Source organism: Watersipora subatra, chromosome 8, assembly GCF_963576615.1.
Source record: "Watersipora subatra chromosome 8, tzWatSuba1.1, whole genome shotgun sequence".
NCBI lineage: Eukaryota > Metazoa > Bryozoa > Gymnolaemata > Cheilostomatida > Watersiporidae > Watersipora > Watersipora subatra.
Genome location: NC_088715.1, coordinates 59,547,710 through 59,567,986, shown reverse-complemented (window position 1 = coordinate 59,567,986; position 20,277 = coordinate 59,547,710). Strand labels below are relative to the sequence as shown.

Here is a 20,277-nt window from a genome sequence, read left to right as displayed (position 1 = left end):
GATTTGAGTATTTAAACAGTAAGTATCTAAATTTATTTTAAAAGTTTAATTATATGGCTCTTCTACCAATATATATTATTTATTAAAAACACCATAACCAACTTAATAATGGCCAGGTCTGAATGGAAAAAAAACAGTTGCAATATATTAGGTTAATTACATTCGTTATCCCTATAGATTTATATTCTGTCTCCTGTCTACATACAGATGCTACCCTACATACAAACATTCGTGCAATGAACAAGGGTAGATATGAACAGTTGTATGTACAGGTGCTACCGTATAACCCTTTATAACTACATATATATATATATAAATATATATATATAAAATATGTATAAGTGGTACTTCACTCTATAAGTTAAACATTTTATTACTAATAGTTTCTCTGTAACGAACTGTGCAGCATCCACTTTGTCTATATATATATATATATATATATATATATATATATATATATATATATATATATATATATATATATACATATATATATATACATATATATATATATATCTATGTGGTTCATAGATATTGTTATATATATATATAACAAGGTTGCATACAAGCTCATTACACTCATCGATACATTTGCTACAGTTTGCAGCCAAACTGGCTTTATATGTGCAATAGAAAAGGAGTTATGAACGTCAATCCATTGTAAGCGGTCGATCTATTGTAAGCCGTGTTTATATAATCACAATGATGCTATCAAATAATATCCTAAAAACCTGCAAGCTTATAAGTTGTATAATAATCTATCAGGTGTTACAAAAATAGATTCAAGAACAAGTGACATAAACAAACCATAATTATACCACATGCAGAAACAACAATTAAAATTTTTGAAACAAAAAAATTTGCATCATTTGCTCGGCATTTTGTGTTCTGATTGTTGCTTTCATATGGAATGATTTTATCTTTTTCTGGCTGTTCAATACCTTCTACAGTACCTGCTGACCTCACCTCTTTCCACACTGTTGAGCTAGTTGATATTAGGCTAGCGTTTGAACATTTTTTTAGTCGAGCAAGAATTTCACACTTTGCTAATCTAAAAAACTTTGCCAAAATAATAATGATTTAGCCGATGCGCACTGCACAAGTTATAGTCTGAGACAGTTGACGAACAAATTTGCTTAAATGAACGACTGTCCGGAACGTATCTCGTTCGTAAGTTGGGGAGCATCTGTGTATTATAGTAGCTTGTGTACTTGTTGTTCATAGATATTTGCATTTTATTCATATTTACTTTTCGTATTTCTACTATATAGTTTTTATATATACTATATTATGCTATATTTTATTATAAGCTAATATATCTGGCATACAGCCATTTTCACTATTAGTAGTGACATTAAGAATGAATTTGCGCAGAATTTTAGTAGGTTTTGTCTGATGGTATTTTTCTATCATTTGCGATTGTTTTTTGTGTTTGAGGTGATCTTTGCAAATAGTCGGCAGAATAGAACGCTCAAAATTGAACGCGATAGCCGGCCGATATCAACAATAGCAACTAGTGACGTCACTTTCTTCTGAGCGTTTTAATTGCGACCAGGTTTTATCGATTTCAATCTAGAAACATCCTGGCAGTCTGATCACCTCAAATGTCTAAAACAAACCGAAATATTAAAAAATAACGATAATCTATAAAATCTACAAAAATTTGGTATAAGTTCTCTAAATAGATTATCGCCTATACAAGGTTCTTTTGAGTTTTTATGATTGGATTTAAAGTAATTGTATTGTTTTCTTGATGTAATATCTTGCTGATATACACTAAGTCTCATGACTTGATGTTATTTAAAAGATGAATTTTGTCATCATACGGATATTGGCACTTCTGATGCACGTTGTATTGATTGGAAAGTGAGTTATGTTGAAACAGCACTGACTGATGTACAATCATGGCATTTCATTTTCATAATCTAACAAACTTTTGCAATCCGGATGCATGGTAAATTTATGAAAATGTCTGATTTTAGTTGTTTTTGCATGGATTAGACTGAGTTCTCTAATGCTCTTTTCACTCCCCCGCTGATCATGCGCGATGGTTATACTTCAAACACCCACAAGTTTTCTCGTTAGGTCTATATGTGACTACTATATCGCTTAAACATCGTTGATGGAACATACTAGCATAACCTGAAAAATATGTTTATTAATAAGTAATGCGTTAATATACATGATCTCAATCGCATCTTTTTCACCGGGTTTAGCAATTGTTTTAAACTAGTACCCGCGCAGTCGGATGTGCTGTAACAGATCGTTAGGTGTAATAACTATACATACAATTATTCTATGACGCTAATGGCTGGCGCATTGACCGGGTCGAATGGCTGAGTTCGTATTCCGTGCAATACAATCTTTTTTTAACCTCCAGTCGTGGTTTCAGATAGAGGAACGGACGAACTAGGCTCTTGTTTCAGGTGAAGATTTCAGCAAAAATTGCGAATGCTCCCTTGTGGTTGAAAAATTACTTTTTTGCATATTATTTTGTGGCGTCTAATCAGTGGCTCATATTGCTAGTCACTGCATATCAATTAGCTAGTTGTTGAAGAGTGAAGACATTCCACTATGTTTCCATGATGGGCATGCGGGTTTGGAGCTGTGCGCATGTTGCGTCATTGTGCGAATTAATCTGCATGATGCGGATTGACTCCAGCGCCTTGTAGAAAAAAGGTAAGGAATTGTACGCTATAAGTTAATAATTGGCGACGCAAACACTTGAAACTCGATCAAGAAAGGACTACGGAAGTCTTGAAAATGTTTAAAATTGAATAGCTGGCGTGGTATTTAAATGCACATCATTCGCAAGTGCTGTTTCCATCATTCGCAAGCATGATGGATTCGATAAAGTTTTGCGAATCGCAAAACTCGCTTAGCTTGCAGATTTTTGCCGTTTCCCTGATGCGGTTAACTCGCGGATTAGCTCAAATTTGCGAATCATGGGCGTCACGGTCCCCGGTACAGCCAGCAAATGAGAGGCCTGCAGTAAAGCCTTGGCAAGCTATCGCTAAACAGTTTTTGCGACAAGTTTGTTCCAATGTCTGCTATGCTGCATTTTGTGTGAAAGGGAAGTATTCAGGGTTGGTGCTTAACAAAGGGGTTTTGAACAATAGCATTGTTATAGGTTTAAATAGCTTGGTATACAGAAACAGTTTACAGTTACTACCAGACACCTTGTGTACTCGCTTTATTCAGTTGTATTGCTTGTGCTTTCAATATGAAATTACTCAAACTTTTAGTAGATTATAAAGATCATAAAGTCCCGATATTTTTCTATCAATCACAATTGTTTTTGCCATTAGACCCTAGGACACTTATATTTCGCTAGTATTTAGTTTCGTAGGTAGCATACAGAGTAAAACTTCGTTGCAACTTAATTTTGCAGCTCTGATGAGTGCGAAAATATAGTGATGTGCAAATAAATGCGGTGGAACAAACGTAATTAGATTCCTCAGGTTCGGTTCACCGATAAGAAATTTTTTTTCACTTTTGGACTGGTTTGTAATTGTGAACCGCAGGTAAAATTGTGTGGCTGAGATCGATAATGCAATTTGATCGCTTGCGGCCATTTGTTTTTTGGGCTATCAATAAACAAAGCTATTTAATTCCGCGCTTTCGCTCGTTCGTTATGACAGTTCAGTTTCGCCCATGAATTTTTCGCGAGAGGGTGACTCCTCGAAAACGCGAAAGTTAGATGAGGCGAATACATAAGTGTCGTTGGGTGAAATGATGTGACTGCCAGGATGTCTCAAGATTAAAGTCAACAAAACTTGATTGGGTGAGAATACTCAGAATTGACGTTACTCATTGCTATAATAAATATCCGCTATTGCGTTTAAGTTGCAGCGTTATGCGTCTATATTCGATTAAGCCATCAAGTTTTGTTGATTGTCTCTTTGAAACACCTTGGCCATCAGAACACCACAAAAATAAAAAACAATTGCTTATGATAGAAAATTACTGATACATTCTGATGAAGTCTAGTAAAATTTGCGTTGTTTTTTAAACACTGTACATTTTCATCAATCTATGCACATTCTTTTTGGTTGTCCTTAATCTGGTATTATCAGTCTCCTAGCTAACCTTTCTAGTTGATTATTCACCTTGGAAACTGGCTTCACAATTCTCTTATCGAAATTGTGATTTGATTGATTGAATTAATTACGTCAACATCGGCCAAGCAAGCGCTGTCTGTCACTTGACAGGACTAGCCGCTTTGGCAGGACCGCTTGTAGGCTGCTTTGTTTACTTCATTCGGATCTGCTACTGCAATTTTGTCATCAAATGTTATGACAGTCCTAATGTCAGTATGTTAATATTTTAAACGGCATGTTTATATAAACTCACGTGCTGTCTTTAAGGCTGGTTCACGCTATGTCGCCGTATCTCGTCATCGATGCAATGATACTTCGGTGATCGGCAGTGATAACAATGTTCACATTATCACAAACACGTCTGCGCTTGCATCAGCTATTACGCCGCGATGTAGCGTTCGCATTTTTCTTTTTAATTTTTCTGTTGCCACGCGCTCGAATCAAATACTAGTCTCGCAGTGACTATCATAAACGGAAATAAATAGATCATGCTATCCGTGACAGCGAATTACCGTTGCCGAAATGATGCACGTTTATACAGGCTGTCGTTGATGCTCCGCCAACTAGCTGGAAAGTTTGACAGCTGCAAACTTTCCAGTTGTTGATGCTCCGCCAACTAGCTGGAAAGTTTGACAGCTGCAAACTTTCCAACTTATCCACGATGAATGTCAAAGGGACAACGCAGACAAAGGGCGATACAGTGTGAGGCCTTTAGTATAGCAGAAGCTTTATGCTGAAACGCATAAGCTCAGTCTATGTTCAGTATTATGGTCTGACCTTGATATTTTAGGGGTGGGGGACAATTGCTACGCCTGTTACAACAAATGTACCTCGGAGCAAGTACTCTTCCGCATGTGTACTATAATTTGTTTCACTTGTTCTGCAGTTCAAAAACTTCCTGACAAATACTTGAGGCAGTTATTTATAGCGTTCAAACAAGTGCATTATATAAAACTATGTAAAGAACCACATGTAAAAGACCGCAATATACATGAGGTCTAAAGTATGTATTCTATATACATCTCAGTGTTTGTTTGTCTCTTTGTTTCCATCCCTGTGTCCAGTTATAGCGATTGAAATTTAGCGATGAAAAATTCGCTTTGCAGAGGGTTTGATCTCGCACCATTCAAATCGCAAATCTCCGAACAAGTGCACAATCTCTGAGCTAAGCCATTTGTATCGTTACTAATGCTTATACATATAGATATATCCCTATCGCAAGTGCACATGCTAAATAGGCCTACGCACTTTTTATTATTAACTATTATTACCTTTCACAATTGTTATTTTTTTAAAGCTTTTTTCGCCATACCTATTTATTTAACTTGTAATTACAAATGTGCCGTTACCCTCATATTTCCGGTTTCAGTAAATCTGTGGAAGCTAAATACTTTTCATATAGACAAATGCATTATCCGGAGTAGGAATTGCCTCTACATTCTCTCTCCCTTTGGTCAGACAAAGTCTCAGAAAAAGACGTCCAATATATCATTTTTACATTTGTACTAGTATCGAGAGGTACCAGTTACTCCATCAAAATTTTAAATACAACGAGCTTCTGCTGCAACAGTAAACTTTTTTATACCCACAATTCCACATCCTCATTGTTTAATTTTTCTCTTAATTTATTTGAACTGCCCAAAACTTCTTTCTCTTTACATGAAGTTTGAAAGTTAGAATTGTAAATGTTGTGTATGTTAAATACATGTAAAAATAAGTTTTCTGCGCAGAGACTTTTTATTACCCGGGCAACGACGGGTATTCAACTAGTTTTTACTATAATAAGAGTAGTGTCCGTCTGTCCGAAGCCACGCTTAATAGTTAAGAGAAAGGTTGTGTTCAACAGGATTCGAAACCGCAACTCTCAGTTTGGTAGATGGCCACTCTACTATGCTGTCAATGCAAAGCGTATGTGACGTAAGCGGTGGATTTAGGGATCTAGAATGCCTTACCTGCAATCAACTAGTTGAGGGTTTAATTGTCAAAATGGCCACTCATGGTGTCAGCAATGACATCCAACCTTAAATTGCTCTCTGTAACTGGGCATGTCTGCAGTCGTCGAGGCTTAATTGCCACTGGACTCAGACATGTCCAGCCAAGACCATTATTTGTACAACAATGCTCTTAAAAACACCATAGTCTCTGCTTGCAGTAAGTTAAGAAGGCATCATACCTGATCTGTGGGGCCTGTGAAAACTGATGTTAGTAGCTTTTAGCCTTGACATGCTTGCCCATGTCCACTCTGGCCCCTATGATTACTGTTTCAATTGCAAAGTGATTCTAAAAGGTCAATGACCGTTTTTATAAGCCTCCGCAGATCCTGCGGCTGTAGATCATGGATATTACTGCACCTTTCTTGCGCTGACCTTTTACACAGTTTCCTAGTAAATTCTCCATATTTTCCTTTCACCAAAAATGACTTGCTAAGCATTGTTCTTGTACAAAGCCATCATGGTACCCTGTTTTCTGTGACCAGTTGGTCCGATCATACCTACCCCAAATATTAAGTAGAATATGTGGGTACACATTGCTGTTCATTACATTACATAGAAAAGCTAATTGTTGCTGTTTTGACTTGCCCCTTATTGCCACAGCTAGTACATGTACTATCAAACAACTTGAGTGGGTTGATTGATAGAGAATGTGGTGTGAGGAGGCATATAGTAGACATATTCACTGTTTCAATTGTGTGGATAATATGGATTTGGAAATGTGCAAATGTTGAGTGACCGGGCGATTAAGTTTTTCAATGAGCATTCGCGTGTTGTGAATAAATGTTGGCACTTTGTTAAAAAAGATAGGGATTTCTGTGTCAGAAGTCATAGCGACGCACTTCTGTCTCGAATAAGCCTGGTCTCCATATTATACGCCGCAAGCACTTCTGGCCGGATCGCAGGGCTATTAATGGTGAAATGGGAATCTACATGCCAAGTACGGCTGGTAGTTACAGGTGGTTAAGGCAAGAGTTCAGCGCTGTTAAACTGTCGGTGGGATCCGCGGGCAAAACCTTACCAGAATCCACTACACAGGTGAAGGTCAGCACTTTCAAAACCGCATGACGAGCAACCATTTTTATGCAGTCATCTGCGAAATAAGGCGCCGAAGCTATCGCCACAAGTTTTCTACCGGGCGAGTTTACCGCCGGGTCTCGCAGTCTATATGGGAACCACGCTTTAGCGACACGCTTTTGAAATAGGAATGATTGAAGTGTGGAAATGTTAAAAACGGAATAGTTTGCGAGGCATTTTCTTCGCATCATTCGCATATTCCGTTTCCATCTTTCATAAGCATGAAGCATTGGATGAAAATTTCCGAGTTACAAAACTCGCTTGACTCGTGTGTTTTTGCCATTTTCATATTTCTGATGCCAGTAACTCCCAGATTAACAACGTTATAGAAACTTAGGGATTGATCTTTGAATCTGTGTTGACAAATTTTGTGTATTAGCTACATTGTTCATCTCCAATTAATCACATTCTCACTTGAAGGGTTTACACTCAACTTTGATATGAATTCATTGAACTACCTATTGTGAGAGGTTTGATAGCCTTTTGTCTCTTCCACTGACCGCGAGCGGAGACATCTCTCTCATGTGACACTGGTGCATGCACTGATACGTTTATCATTTGCTTCAATGTCATCAGCGAGGGTCCAAACACTTGTATTTATTTGGGCCCATTTTGTTGTTCTCATGCCCTATTCGACCCTGCTGCTAGTAGAGAGGCCGTGTTCACATTCTTGCAAGTTACTCTTGACCCAATATTTGGTACATTAAAGTTGAAATGAATAGTTTGACAATGGCTTAATACAATGCTGGGTGTCAGGGTGGTGTAGTGGTATCATCTTTGACTATCAACCATGGGGTTGGTGGTTCGAGCCCTGCTTAATGCCAATCTGACAAAAAGCTCTCAGCAAGCTTTCAACCCTAAATTGCTGGGTCTTTCGGAGCTAGACCTTAACTTGGAGACCCGTGTACCACACTGACAATGTGGGCATGTTAAAGATCCACCTCTGTCCCTCGCACATTGGACAAGTGAAATGATTACCTGGCTCTGTCAGACTGGACGTGTTGCAAAAATGTATCCCTTCAGGTTAATCTGACAGTTCCAGAAGAAGCCCTTGATAAGTGTTAGGACCACCCAAGGTAGCTTATAAAAACCTAGTCCTAGCTGTGTGTTTCTCTACTAGAGAACACTACCAAGCATTGTCACTACATGACAGAAGCATGCTATTATATATATAAAACAATGCTTCATTAGCAATTATATATGCTCAGATCTGGCATTATCAAACAATGACACTATATTTTTTATTAAAACCATTGCAGCCATATTTTTATTATTTTGTGCGCTGCCAAGTCATACTAAATAATCTGAAAATGATTGGTTTTGAGGCCTCAAAATATAAGATGATTAAAAGTGCTCAACAATAAATTATCTATATATGCCTTGCTAATATATGGGATAGCCTTGATGAACCACCTTATTTCCTGTTGATATGCCATTTTCTGATTTCTCAAGTTCTTCTGCGATCAATTAGGATCATTGCAGGTGAAATTGATTTGAAATGTGAAATTGATTTTTACATTTCGTTCTATTATTGATTTGATAATTCATCAACTATTTGTAACATATTCAGAGGCAGACTAGATAAATCAGCTGCAGCTTAGATTTAAAACTCCTGCTCTCGCGCAGAGCAATCTTGTTGCCAAATTCTTCGTTGTTGAGTTGCCAAAATTTTGAGTTTTATACAGTTATTAAATTGACATTATCAAAACTTTGCAAGTCGACTCGAGGTTTGCTGGGAAGTGATAGGGTCCTAGACATATGTTACTTAACAAACTTGCATTTGCTATTTCAATCAAAACTGTTATTGCATATACATGTATATGTCCAACTGCTCGTTCAGTATGTGTACCAATCGAAGCATACTTGCGTACAACAGCTCATGGAAAAAAACTTGAGATGGGCTGGCAGAGTGACTACTTCTATGTTTGCAAGTCCTTGAAGGTTTACTTGCAACAAAACTCACATTACAGTTATTTGGTATCATAAGATTCACCATGTCTTACTCTGTTGTGTTGTAGGTGCCAAATATGTGGAAATGTGATTACAAACTCTTAAAAGCTCAAAAACGAACAGTTAATCGCAGCCGCACGAGACTGCCGTAGGTTGGAATCCCTTTATGTTGATGACATACTCAACTCGATGTGGTTATTGTTTTGACACGTGAATTAAAAGGCCAATAAAAGGCTCAATATAAAATGTCTCATTGCACTAGTTTATTACAAACACTTCGAGCTCTACTGGAAAGCCCGCCTGTATCAAATATAGATGCTCGCTATGTTACAGTTTCGTTTCAGCTTGGTCTAATCATCTAGTCATAATCTGATCATGTGCCCATATTTCCTGCCAAATGGCGCGAACAATTTCTGCAGCATTTTTCGACTATCACAGGTGACCAACAGGCTCCTCATGTTTATCAGAAGATGATAAGCACTCCTTCGAGCTAAGGTTAAGAAATTAAACTTATTTTTAGGCTAGTTTTGAGATATCAATGCTCAAAGTGACAGCATTACAATGATGATGAAATAGACGCGTAAGGACAATAGACATGGTTTTATTGATTGCGTGAAGTATATTTGTGAAAATATTTCGACGAATGAGGTTGCATGAATGTGTAAACAAGCACATCGTGTTCAACTATGTCCCGTTTGAGCCGTTTTGAAAAGAGATTCGAACCTACGACGTTTTCTTGATGGCTGTGATTAACTGTTCACTTTTGAGCTTTCAAGAGCTTGTAATCAAATTTCCACATATTTCGTACCTACAACACTGCAGAGTAAGACATGGTGAACCTTTTGATACTAAATAACTGTAATGTGAATTTTGTTCCTAGTCAACTTTTAAGAACACTGTTGTTGGGTTGAGTAAAATTTATACCGCTTTACATTCATATGGAACGTGATTTCTTTTCCTCAAGTGCTCAATTCAACACTTGCCTTCCTATAGCATAATTTTATGTTAGAAAGTAGTTGAGCATGGTTTCGCAATGCGAATGTCAAGGACGCAAGTGGAGTTATTGACATTGACTAATGTGGGCACACGCTTCCAGAATGAACAATTACTGGCACATGCCGAGAGTGTTCTCGCCAAACATTTTTTAGGCCACTCCAAGTTGAAGCAAATATTAAGTAGAGGTGAGAATAAAGGTGGTTACACATGATAGATTTGAGGTCAATCAGAATCTGTCTTATATTTATATCTAATAATTTTTTGATTTCCATCTAGATAATAGTTGGGTTAATTTTAATATAAAACTTATCAATAAGGTAGTAGCAAACTGTCTGTGTATGATGTAATAGGAAACAGCATAATTCATGAAAGTATCCTGGGTATAAAAACAATCATCATAATATATTCTTTACAAGTTTGATGCAATGCAAAATCACAAAATCGGGAGCTTCAAATCAACTTGTTAACCCAAAAACCATTTCTGTCTTGAGAAAACTTGTTAGAGGTTTACCCACGGACAAACTGAACCAAAGTGAGTGACATAGGAAGCTCTGCATGGGAGAAGCAGCCAGAAGCTTTCCAGCGAATAAATGGTTCGATCACTCCAATCCTTCAGTTTACTTCCCATCGGCATTCATGTTGAGGACATGGACTACTAACCCTATATTGCTAGGATCTGTCTCGAAAGGGTTGACCAGGTGCAACCAAAGCTTGTATTTGATTGGGCAGTTTGTTGTTCATTTTTTGTTGAAAGGATTGATTCAATCATCCTTAAGGATGTGCCAAATAGAATCACATGACAACGGGTACGCAAAAGATAAAAACATATTTCTGCGTTTGGTGGAAACATATCTCACCACTCTTTGCCCGCTTCAGTTGCTTTGTGGATATGCATACTTCAGAAATGTCATTTCAATTGTCATGTAACCACCCCTTTTAGTGGGGCTATATTCACCTATGATCATGATGGCTATAATCACCTTTTTGGCGAAAATATTTGGTCACGATATTAGTCATGTTCATCTACTACCTAGTTCAAGACACTTTCATGGAATACAGAACATAATGTAGCATGGGTAGTTTAACTTACTAACTGCACTGAATAATTAATCCGCAAGTTTGCATCATCCGCTAGATGGTAACAGCAAAAGCAGATGAATCAAGCGAGTTTTGTTTCTTGGAGCTTTTATTGAATGTTTCATGCTTCCGAAAAATGGAAGCAGTACCTGCGAATGATTTGCAAAAAATTGGTGGACAAGCTATTCCATTTTAAACATTTTCAAACTTCACTTATTCCTATTTCGAGAGCGTGTTGGTGAGCAAGACAGGATTGCGCCGCTATGACCTCTGGCGCAGAATTCCTTCGCCTCGCGAATGTCGATTGAACCACTTATTGCACAGTAAGTCAAAGTGCGCACAATTCCAAACCCGCATCATTCACACAACGGAAGCATAATGTCTATTAGTTTACCGATCTGCGACTATATACGTTGAAAACCGTAGTTCAAGACAAAAATTATAGAAGAAATGAACTCTCCTACTCCTACATCAGCATTGTCTCCGACTGGATGCTCGTTGATATCCCATATGCTATGTATTCAACTCTACACTAACAGTACTTACAGTCGCATAGCATGTGCACTCATAGGCTACTAGCTTTAGCTACTAGATTTAGTTTCTAGAAGCAAAGAATGATTATGAATTGTTTTTATTAGTATGTGAGGGGTAGCCAGAAACGGTCATTACTGGCCAGTGCTGGCGCAAGTACTTCTTGGCCGATGAGTTTAGACTTGCCCCTTTTGTTCGAGCTTTTCGAGTATCGGGTAGCTAGTAATGCTTGGCACGAGTAATTCTTGGCGAACGGGTCTCTCGGGTATCGGATTTGTTGATACTGGTTTTATGTCTAAAATTTCTAAATATCAGACATATCTTATTATTATAATTCTATTCAATTTATTTATTAATTTTTACTATTTTTTATCGACTGATATTCGTGCTCGCAGCGTTAACAGGCTGGTTGTTAAACAGTACAAAGAGCGCAGGGCGTATTAGACCGAGTTTTTGTTCACGCTACTCGATGTACTCGTGTACCAAAAGCTGAACTCGCAAGTCAAAATCCTTTGCCGCAAGATCGAAATGCTCAAAGTTTTTATTACCCAAGACTCGAGAGAAGATAAATCCGCAAGTTCAATGAGTTTTATTACCCGTGCCAAGCATTATTACTGGGGGCGTGTAAGATTATCAGAGCAACATGAAGCCTGGCCATTACTAATCATTACTAATCATGAATGTGTTTAGGTATATTGAATACAACAGGACCTTTACGTTAAAATGTTGAAAAAATATCTTTCAAATTATGGTAAGCCGCGCAAATTCTGGTTCTTGGTAAAAAACCACGAAAGTAAAATCCGGTGTTTGTACTTACCACCAATGGAGCACCTCTGGTGTCCAGACCCATTCATCGACAGAAGGCTCCAATAAGTGACATAGGTACTGATATGTTGATACTATCTTACGTGGAATAAAACATGTATGGAAAGTATTGTCAGCAACTTATTCTCAAGACTTTGTACAAGTCGTCAGTAAGTCAAATTACTTTAAATATCAGTTTACAGATGATTTCATGCTGAGCAGCATGAAAATACCTGTGAACTGATATTAAAATGTTATTAAATACCTTATTAAAATATTAAAATACCTTATTAAAATGTCTTCTTCCTTTAATTTTTCTGGAGAGATTTTTTGTCAACAAAATATTATTAAAGATACAATTAGTTCCAGATAAAAATTAATTATATTATCATTTCATGTATCAAAGCATCCATGTAAAGTTTTTAAAAGTCCTTCTGGCTATAGCCTTGTGTTTGATTGCATCACAATAGCATTTTCTGTGTATTTAGATACTGGACATGAACATATCCTTTTGAGGTATAAAAAACTTGTTGTTTAGCTGTGTGAATTGATTATAACAATATAAAAAATTTAAACTATATATGTTTTAACTTAACACACTAATTTGAGCATAAAACACAGTATAGCCATAGTTCGCCACAAGAATAAGCCAAACGTCAAACAATATTGCCAAACAATATTGCTCGCTTTGGGAGCATGTATTTAAATGTAAAATAATGTGAATCATCCATAAATGGATTGCAATTCTGTTCCTGCTGTATTAGAGCAGTTTTTTTTGTAATCCCAAAGCTCTCCACTCGATTGGACCAGTAGTGAATGGGTCTTATCGCAAAAAACCATGAATAACACAAAAAAGTTCTTTTCGCAATTCGCTCAATGTGCTAATGATTAACTATTTTCTTTATACTAATTTGAATTTCACCAACCTGTTTCCTTATCCCTTAGCTGAAAATAAGCCATATTATTGCTAGCTAATAGCATAATCACAGACATTAATATTCTCTACACACTCTACACACTCTTTACCTGCGGATAGGTAATAATAAGCCACACCGACTTTACAAAAATATTTTTCAGTTTCTGTTAGGTTAAATATCTGATAAATGGGTTTTTTTCCTGATGCTGCACATATTAATATTTACTTGCAATTTATTGTGTTTCACTGTTTTCTTGTTTGAATTTTCATGACTATTCACATTAAGAGTCATGTAAAATTTTGTTGTAATCCAAATCGGGTTGCTTAAGCATTTGTTTGGTAGTCTCCTGCAAATCCATTTTTATCGTGTGAAAATCTAGAGCGTATTATTCATAAATGCTTACAAATGGCTTGTCAAACATACTGGTAGTTGATAAGGCTGTTTGCTAATGATATTGGGTATGATAAAAGTTGTTTTTAAAATTTGAATGCTTGGGACATGACACCCCGAACTGGCTTTAAACAACTAAAGTGCTTGGATTATAAAAAACAATAATCCAGATGAAGGTATAAAACACTCTCCAATGTTTTATTTTGTAATTGTTTAAGATACCATTCCAAAATTATTTGGTTTTCTATTCGATGTCTACGTATGTATATGCTATGTTGCTTTGTCTGGAAAAGGTTTTGCCTTCAACAGTAACATATGCGTTATTCCCTTAGGATTGTGGTATAATGTCTCTCACCTTTCTCACTAGAAACTTGTCAGTATTATTTGTTAGAACATCTCAAATGTTCAGCAACAGCACAGTTTCTTTATGAATAATAACAGAACCAACATTGAATTGACAACTTTGAGGCATATTTTGCAATAGAAATAGTAGGGTTGGTAAATTTTGTGTGTACCATTTCTTTTGCTTACCTAATAATTTATATAATTTATGTGAGTTTATAAAATCGAAATGTCACTTTTTCAGGGTTTTTCTGGTTCTCATATTAGGGTAAAGTCAGCAATTTTACATTTATTTGTAAAATATTCATGTTTCCCTAAAATAATAAACTATAATATATTTTTGTGAAGAAAATAAAATTGTTGCACAAGAGTGAATCTGCATAGGCTACTTTATGATGATAATGAAATATATAAAAAAAATTTATGTTTGACTTTCAAAATGTTTCAAAGTATTGCAATGATGAACTAACAGCGTTTGCTAATATTACAACAATACAGCCTAATAGCCTGGAATCATTACACAATAATGTCAACACACTCTTGGAATACAAGTTAAATTTGATTGCTATCGTTCATATTGGTTACATTTGTTATAATTGTATGTTGAATTATATGTTTTCATAAGAACACACTGCTATTTATTTAATTTGTATCACTGTTTGACAAACCTAAGATAACCTTTCAATAAATACTGTGGATGATCACACACACAGTATAAAACCAATGTATCATATAAAATACTACTGAATGCCTGACATTGCAAAGGTAATAAAAAGTTTTTGCATAGTAGTGCATAGCACACCTGTTTGCAGCGCCGGGCTTTCCGTCTTTGGTTTCAGTGTGAAACTGTTTTTGTTCCTAAAACTATATCGCTATAAGTGGACAGACAAACGACAAACACATAGATTTATATATACTAGCCAAATGCTCGGCATTGCACGGGTAGGATAATTACCTAACAAATTTGAGTAACTTACCTGGTAAGATAGATCTTTACTAAAATCTTTACTAAAACAATACCCACGTTTTGGACCAGCTTTACAATCGTTACTCTTAAAGGTCAATGGTGCTAGTTCTTAACCCCAAGCGAGGCCTGTGAGCATGAATATCCTAACTAATGTATTGTATCCTAACTAATGTAACTAACTCCATTGTATTCCCTGTAGCTTAATGGATTAAGCCTCTAGATCTGGAGGTCCCGAGATCGAATCCAACACTGTGTGGATTATTTATTGCTAGATTTTAAATGCTCTATCTGGGTTTAACAAAAAACAAAACAGCAAACACTGAGATTTATATATATATATATATATATATATATATCTATATATATATATATGAATATATATGTATATACATGAATATATATGTATATATGTGTATATATAGATTTGTAATAATGCAATAAATTATCAACCATGAAGAACAGATTTGTCACATTTACATTACCTTGGAGGCGAATTGAGTTGTAGTCTTAGTAGGTAGAGGTAGTGATAGAGATAAGCTACATATAACTAACTGTAACGTGGATTATGTACATGATGTTTGATCTTCTATATTGTATATTTTTATGTTATGCATTTTTCTTTTTTCTGCCGCTTGGTAAATCCACAAAAACTGCATTTTTTATCAAAAATTGAGCGTTGCATTGTGAAAGTTTTTTGTTTGTGAAGCCACGAATTTGATCCACATTTTACTTGCGATGTGACAAAATTGAGATGTTGCGGAAGTCGTAAATATATACAGGTTCCACTTTATCACTTTCACTCATTGGAACAACAAATGTGGCCGCTCATTGCATGCTGTCGTTGCTTCTGTTGAGGTTTGTGTAGTTAAAAGCTCTGCTTCAATTGTCATGTGACCGGGACTTCAAAGCTGGCCTCTACTAGGTGATTGAAGATTAAGTTTTATAATACTGTAGGACACCATTGGTATAGTATTAGCTCACTATTGGTCGTAGGATAAATATTCGTTCCTATTCACATGTCAGCTTTCCTACACAAACTCTGACTGTCAAATGGCAACCAAACAAAGCCATATAGGCCTATATCAGAATCTTTGACTGAAAAATGTAGCTAAACCTACCAAAGTGTACATGTTTGCAACCTACTGAAATGTACATGTTTGCAACGTACTGAGGTGTTCATGTTTGTAACGTACTGAGGTGTACATGTTTGCAACGTACTGAGGTGCACTTGTTTGCTACCAAACGCTTCATGCTTAATTTCATTCACCTAGGTGAATTTAAGTTTCGTAATCAACTAGCAAGCAACCACTTAAGTTTATCGTCATCCTGTGATCTACACTCTTACTGATTGATCTACATGCTTGCTGAGTAAAAATCAAACAATATCAATAAAGTCAAGCGACAATGGAGCAACAAATGTGGGCGCTCATTGCAAACTGCGGTTGCTTCTGTTGAGGTTTGTGTACTTCAAAAGCTCTGCTTCAATTGTCATGCGACTTCAAGGCGGGTCTCTTCTAGGCGATTGAAGAATAAATTTCATAATAATGATGCAAATTGTTGTTTGCGGTCTTATGAGGCCTTGAATTTTATAGTTTGACCTTGTTAAGTATATATGACTTCAAAAGAAATGCTCTATGAAAATTTTAATTTTTTCATTTTTGTATGACTGTTAATAAAATATGCTCGGAAATTTAAAACTTGGAACAACAAAAACGAAGTGAAGAGATTGCTAGTAATAACTGATCAATGCTTAAAGTACCTGTGTACTTTATTAATAGTGAGTAAAGTGGGTGGATAACCAATTGCCCCGCCATCAAATCATCAAATAAGCATTTTGTGACCGCAACAGAGTAGTCGGATCAGCCATTGGTCAATAAGCAAAAACAAGTCACATCAACTCGATGCAGAGGATTACTGGTGATGCATTGCATACAGCTTATAAATGTAATATTTTTTTGTGTGTGTCACAATAGCTTTATTCCTAGATAATTGGAGTTGTCACACCTCCTTTAAGGGTATATTAATAGAAAGTTTTGTTCATTTTAGCAATGTTATAAAATACTATATTAAAAAACTAAAAGAGTTAATTTATAATTCAAGTGTAACGGTTTCTCTGCATGCCAAATTTTGTCCTATATCTTCAGAAGTTTACTAATTTTCCATGTAGCAGGAATCTGGGTGAGCCAGTGTGAAGCGCTACACCGGGCTGACAAGCAGAGCATGCTTCCATAGAGCACTATAGTGGAGTGACTGTTGTGTGACACATGGTGCAACAGGAAAACAAGACCTATACACTGTGTTTTCATGATGTGCATGTTTGGCAAATTTGAGCCAATCCGCAAACCTTTATCGAACCCGTCATGCTTGCGAATCATGGAAACGGCACTTGCCAATCATGCGGCGTTTAAATATCGCTGGCTATTCCATTCTAAACATTTTCAAGCTTTAGTCATTTTTTATTTGGATTTGAGCAGTGCCAATGGTCCGAACGATTGGTGCTAAGCTTAGTGTGACAAAACTGAGTAGCTATTTATAGAGTCATTAGTGAGGCTAATACTTGACCTAGGGGGGTCAAGTGCTGGCTGGTTGAATGCTCATGCATCATGTTGGCGTTCATTGAAGCCTCTCTGACTGCAGTGCAAAGCAACTAAAATTGTGCACAGCCCCAAATGAGGATAGGATCATGGAAACATAGTGACAGTCGCTAAGGCGCAGAGGCCGGTTTTATAGCACAAAGATGGCGTACCCGCATCAATAAGCTAAAAGCCATAGGCGATAGGCTTTTCTATGGCTGTTTGTGTGGTTGCATTGCGTACGGTTCATGTTCCAATGAAGTGTTTTAACCATGATCAATTTTTTGCCAATTTTAATTTTCATACATAATGGCAGTCAGATAACCTCAAACATCAACAAAAATCTCAAATGATAGAAAAATGCCAATACTTGCAGATAAAATCTACTGAAATTTTGTGTAATATCTGCTTACGATTGCCTTATACTTACATCATCTTTAAGGCAATCGTAAGCAGAGGTTTGACAGCATTCTATCCCGGCAGCATGTAGTTTACAGTAATATGTGCTGCTAGAGCTTTTGTTGGATTATTAACAGCCGAATACTTTTGGAGACTGATTAATATATAATATATTAATATATATTTAAACCTTCCATAAGACGGTTAAAGTGTCATAAGATGACGAACATGCCACATGTTCGTCGCATTGCTTTGACATTGCTATTTTGCCGGTCGATGGGTAAGATGTGAATTATTGCCTGATATCTTTCAATATATAGCCTTAGTTCTTTATCCTTGTCTACCTTTCCTATAACATGGTTACCATCAAATAATAAATCGTTTCTGGTTGAACCATTCTGAGAGAAGATGACATGCAGAATATTTACACTCTTCAGCTTTTTTATTTGAAGATCTCAAACACATCGTCGTGGAAACTGAAGGATAAAGTCTGCTGGAGTAGATTCATAGGCAGTCTCGCCATCAGGTATGCCTGTCGTAATGATTTGACTGCAGCCCTTTCAAAACTGATGAATAATCATACTAGCGGCCATTAACCCCTGCAATCTATTCTCCGATGAGCAGCTGTGGCCAGTCAATTATCTCTAGGTCACGCACACACTGGAGTTGTTTATTTTGTATGTTGGATAGGTGAATCCATTTTTGGCAAGTCTTCCCTCAGAAATATGTTTTTACATGTTTGTTTGGTAGCTACAAAATTACAGCTATAGTGTCTGTGACACATCTGCTGGCACTGTCTATTGACCTCTTCACCTCCACTTATTCCATATAGAGCCTACATGGAATAAGTGGCTGGAAACCGGGTTGGGAACCCCTGAGATACATGCATATATAATCAGGATAATGTAATTTGAAGCGGGTGTCTATTTTCAAGGATTTCGGTTAGAAAAGATCGTTTCCATCAGGAATGACAGCTGTCAATTCCACAGCTTTAACTTTTGAAGCTGACCTTGCGGCGCATCGGCGCCTAAGTTTATGTTTTTATGATGCTGGCTTTGTAGGGGATAACTCCGAAGGCCCGGGCAATTGTCTGATGTGATCTTCTCTGTCCACAGTGACAACTTTGACCGATAGGTAGCTGGCTAAACTGACGACGCAAGCGACACTTGTGTGTAAGTTTCCTGTCAGAGTGTTGTACTGTATTTTGTGTTTATTATTGTTACTGCTATTAACCCTTTCGATGCCATAGACGCATAAATGCGTCTTCTATGGTCGAGTGCCGTAGACGCATAATTATGACTTTCCTAGCAATTGCGTAGTCACTTCATTTTATTATTCGTTGACAACATAACCCACGGTCTGTAGGACTTTCATGATATTGACAACGTTGTCCGAAGATATCTCTATAAAATTAGCCTAAATGACGAAGCAATTTTAAACTTTTGTTTGAGAACTACTAATCTAAAAACAAACATTTTTGTGTGTAAGTTTTGCTAAGTACCACACGAGTCAGAAAACAGGTAATTACTTATGTCGATGACGTTATATCCAATTCAGATTTAGATTTTCATGATTATACAGATAATTAAAGTAGCAGCAGTGACTCTGATAGTGGTGAAAGTAATAGTTTTGTAAAAGTAAGGAACATTGGGGAGGATCGTCTTAGCTTCGCAGCGATCGCTTCACATAGCATTATCATCGCACAAAGTATAGATATATTGAATATTTTGCATAGCAGCGTTAGTTAAAATGTTGGCAAAATAAAATGCGTTACAAAAAATGATCTAGATACTTGATGAAAACTGAAAACTTGGTTTGAAACTGAAAAAATATTATATACATATCATGAAGCGATATCGGCAGTTTTCGGTAAAATGGCTGGCACAAGGCCGATAGCTAAATTTGTACATGGATGGCACTGAAAGGGTTAATATTATACTGTAATCTATTACAGGTATAGCCATATTTTATTCTCTCATGTATACTGTATATACATATTGTACCATATTATAGCTTACGAGTATGTGTGCAACACGATATAGGCCTAGGCTGTTTGATGTACACTGCAATACTGAAGTTCAATGTCCGGATTTTTTCAATGTCCGGATATGGCTCAGTCTGTATTGGTCTGAACAAATGAGGGTTGCGTTACTGTTTGCAGGG

The 20,277-nt window shown here is 36.6% G+C and overlaps 1 long non-coding RNA gene across 1 annotated transcript in view; it reads left to right on the top strand.

Annotated features, from left to right (window-relative positions):
* LOC137402221 (uncharacterized) overlaps positions 1–19,286 on the top strand; it is a 32,672-nt gene extending 13,386 nt beyond the window's left edge. The window contains exons 2-3 of the long non-coding RNA XR_010979491.1: positions 18,567–18,640; positions 19,176–19,286. This is a non-coding gene — a long non-coding RNA (uncharacterized lncRNA). The remainder of the gene's footprint in view (positions 1–18,566; positions 18,641–19,175) is intronic.
* Positions 19,287–20,277: the final 991 nt, after the last annotated feature.